Source organism: Phalacrocorax aristotelis, unplaced genomic scaffold (assembly GCF_949628215.1).
Source record: "Phalacrocorax aristotelis unplaced genomic scaffold, bGulAri2.1 scaffold_56, whole genome shotgun sequence".
Classification (NCBI taxonomy): domain Eukaryota; kingdom Metazoa; phylum Chordata; class Aves; order Suliformes; family Phalacrocoracidae; genus Phalacrocorax; species Phalacrocorax aristotelis.
The window spans coordinates 35717-39442 of record NW_027441356.1 but is presented as its reverse complement, the minus strand read 5'-3'; the positions used below and the strand labels follow the sequence as shown (position 1 = coordinate 39442).

The following is a 3726-nucleotide window of genomic DNA, read 5'->3' as shown; positions in this document are numbered from 1 at the left end:
GAGCCCAGGGAACCCTCGTAAAGAGGTTTGGGGGTGGGGCGCGCCACATCTGCGGCATCGGCCGTGGGAAAGGACCGGCGCAGTAAAACAGGTGGGTGAAACCGCGGTCCGCGCCAATACGTGCTGCTGCCTGGGGCATCGCTTTGCTGCGGGTCAAGTCAGATGCTCTCTGTAAGAGTCAGTCAGGGTAAAGGCAGCAGCAGATTTCTTTTCTGCTCATTTTAACAAAGGCTGGACGGAGCCCATAGAGGAAGGCACTACGCGTCTTGCTGGGTTGGTTTCCCTGCCTTCTCGTAAGCTGTCGCGGAAACTTGCACGAGGAAAGCCTGTGCAAGCTGATGATGACAGCCACACACGGTTGAAGAGGGAGCAGACGGTGAGAGCAGAGGTGTGCGCTCAGGCTGTGCGCTGGAAGCTAATGCTAATGCTGCAAAATAAAGAGTGGATTTTCTTTTTTGGGTTTAGGTGAGCGCTAAACATGACATGTGCGTATGTGCGTGTGTCTCTCGCAGGTTTTTGTCATACACCCCACCCTCCCACCCCAAAAAAACAACCCACACATGCCACGCGTTAAACAGTGGTTTTCCGTTGTACTTAGACGTGCTTACATAGGTGTGTTGGTTTTTTTCTTTTTTATTTTTTAATGCAGAAACAGCAATACGATAGATTTAATACAGCTAGCAATTAGATGGGTGTAGCTTTAGAGCGTCGGCTGTTTACAAAGCAACCGCACACCTTCTTTAACTCACAGTTTAAACAAGTAAACTTGCAGTGCATCACACGTGCTTTGTACAGTCACGTTCCACACGGCAGGCCAGATGCTTCACCCTGCCTTGTCCTTGTTGCCCCGACTCCAACGGGACCGCCGAGGCCATCCTGGGGACAGCGCCGCTTTCTAGCAGCTGGGTTGCTTGCCTGGACGCCCCACAGACAAAGAGTCATTTCCCCACTGAACCTCTTCTCAAATAATTTCCTAGCCCTGCAGGCCCCACGTCCTTTGGTTCATATTTCCTTTTTTCCGGGCTTGATGCACAGGACCGACGATTTCCAGAAATAGAAACAGAGGCTGATTCAGTCCAGGCTCAACATTCTCTGACCTAAACCAAACTGTCTTCGAAGAGATAGCTGTACCGTAGGCACCACCTCGGGAACAGAAGTTGCCCTGTCATAAAAAAAAAAAAAAAGAAGGAAAACAAGGCATTTCAGGCTGAGGAGGCTGAGCGGTGTGCTGGGGGCGGTGGGGGTTGGAAAGAAACAGTTCAGACGATTAGAGCGAGCTTAGCGTTGCAAAGCGTGCCATTATTTTTAATTTGGCAGTCAGAAGACAATAGATTCTGACACTGATTTCCTGTGTGCTGCGGGAGTTCTCGCCTCAGCATTCCTGTGCACCATTTTACTTTTGTGTCCCGTCCGCTTCGCTTTTGCGCTGTAGCTCTCCGGTTCTAGCTACGCTTCCCACCACCCCCATTACTCTTTGACAAGCCCAGCTCTCACTGTGCTTCCCTTCCCTTCCCTTCCCTTCCCGTATGCGCGTGCAGGGAAAAGCCCGCGCGTCTGCCACTACAGGACACGCTCTGGGAGGCAGGAGAGATGACGACGCTCCCTGACAGAGGACACAGCTGAGGGGCGGTCCGCCGGGGCTGGGGAGATGGCAGCACCTTCCCTCAGCTGCCCCATCCGAGCACGGGTGCAGGTGAGCACTGAGGAGAGACAAGCAGGCAGGAGCCGCAGAGCGAGAGAGAAAATAAAATTCACGGGTGGGTGCTACTTGCGTCTCATTTTTAGCGCAAGGGATGAATTCTCAGCACATTCTTGGAGCTGCCCCTTTGGGACTCACGGAGAAGAGGGAGGTTGGCCACGCGGTGCAGCCCAGCTCTGCTTCCCCTAAATGGTTTTACTGTTCAGGTGTTGCCCTAATCTGGCCGGTACCCCTGCAAAGAGTTTGGGATTTCTGCTGCCTCTCCGGGCCAGCCGCAGACCCTGACTTCATCGCAGCGAATGACCCTGCGCTCGTCAGAGCGGTTGCCGAGTCACATCCCGCTGCCTTCCCTGCAGAACCGGTGACCCTTTTTCAGCCCTTGCCCCCTCTTCTCTCAGCTCGTTGCCCATCCCTTTATCAGTGCCGGCACCGATCCTGCCTCCAGCTCGCCCTGTCTCCACCTGCGAGCGCCCAACAGGAGCTAAATGTCTCCTCAAGGACGCACGGAAGAGACGCGCAGGTAACCCAGCACAGACCCCCTGCAAACATCTTCTTTCCATTTTCTTTCCTCTCCTGACACGAAGAGATGACTTAGGAAAAAGCGTACTGCTCACACTTCACCTGCACTGCTTCTACTTTCACTTTCGCTCTCCTTGGCAGTAATTAATAGCGGTGGCTGGGGGGGCTGGGGCATTCCCCCAAAGCGGCTGCAGTTACATCCGGGCGGTTGTGGCACTCCATTAGCTCTGTAGTTTTTAAATCTAAATCTTCTGGAATTGTTAGTTCTGCTCAGGAATCACCCGTACCTGCAAATTTTCTTAATAGCTATGCTTGACCCCAGCCACTGTTTAACAGCTCACCTTTATTTCTCTTCATTTAAGAACCTAAAGCTTCGTTTACTGCTTGGGTTGGAAGCAGGAGCTGTCGCTGCCTCTGAACTTTCTAACAGCCCTGTTACAATTTCAGTACTACCCGCTCCCAATTTAGCTTTCCGGGTCGATTTTCATTCTAGATTCGAAAATTTCCTTATTTTGTTTCTGATCAGGAGTCATTAATGCCTGCAGTTGATTTAGTAACGGCTGTATTTAGATTGAGCTATTAATGACTCGCAACTCTATTTATGGCATAAAAAAGGACTGCCTTTATTTTTTTTAACTACAGATTAGGAATAATGACTGCCTGGTTTGTTCAGTAATAGGTGTGATTAAATTTAGTCACGACTCCTCCCTAAATAATATGTATTTATTTGCACTCTAACAATTTAACCTTCCCTTTACCGGCCAGGGGCACCGACAAGTGCCCGTGCGTACCTCCGCTCCCCCTGCGCCGGCTCCCCAGGGAACAGCCTCTTACCCTGACCAGAGTCTGCAGCGGCCCGTTGTCATCCCAGCTCCTCGCCCTCGAGAAAGCGGCCGCCTGAAGCGGCGGCAGCTCCGCTGCTGCCCAGAGGGGACGGAAATGGCGCGGGGTAAAGCTCTCCGGGCCGCCTGCGTCCCGCGCGGAGGCGGTGACCTCAGCAGCCTGTACGCTGTTGGGGCCGAGCCAACAACCTGAGGAGGAGTCGCAGGGCGTAGCTGTTTCTGCAACAACCACGCTTTCCCACCTGGCTGGACAAGAAAGCGGGGCCTGCGGGGGCCTGGAGAGGCAGCATCGCTGCAGGTTGTGCCACGGCTGTTGAGAGGCCAAGGCAACACCTGAAACAGTGAACGGCACAACTAGTGAAAACCCCCAAGGTTCCGGGTTCAGTAAAGACAGGAATTGCAGCAGCACAATAAAATGATCTCACGAGGGGAAAAAAAACAGCAAAGCAAAAACCAAACCCCAAACAGAACACCATACCACTAACCCGTCTCACCGCCCCCTCAGCGCCCAAAACAGCATCCTGGGAGAAAAAAAGCAAAGCAGGCCACAAGGGACCTTTCTAGTACAGATGCCGCCAAAGAGTGCCAAGCTCTGGAATCCTTACCTCAGGCAACGCCTCCGCTTCTCTAAACGCCAGAGCACGCCTGCCCGGGGGGCTGAGACAG

The 3726-nt window shown here is 52.9% G+C and overlaps 1 long non-coding RNA gene across 1 annotated transcript; it reads right to left on the bottom strand.

Annotated features, from left to right (window-relative positions):
* Positions 1 to 617: 617 nt before the first annotated feature.
* LOC142051402 (uncharacterized) lies at positions 618 to 3389 on the bottom strand. Its single transcript, XR_012658463.1, has 2 exons — positions 3053 to 3389; positions 618 to 1162 (listed from the first exon to the last, which is right to left on the bottom strand). It is a non-coding gene; the product is annotated as an uncharacterized LOC142051402 (long non-coding RNA).
* Positions 3390 to 3726: the final 337 nt, after the last annotated feature.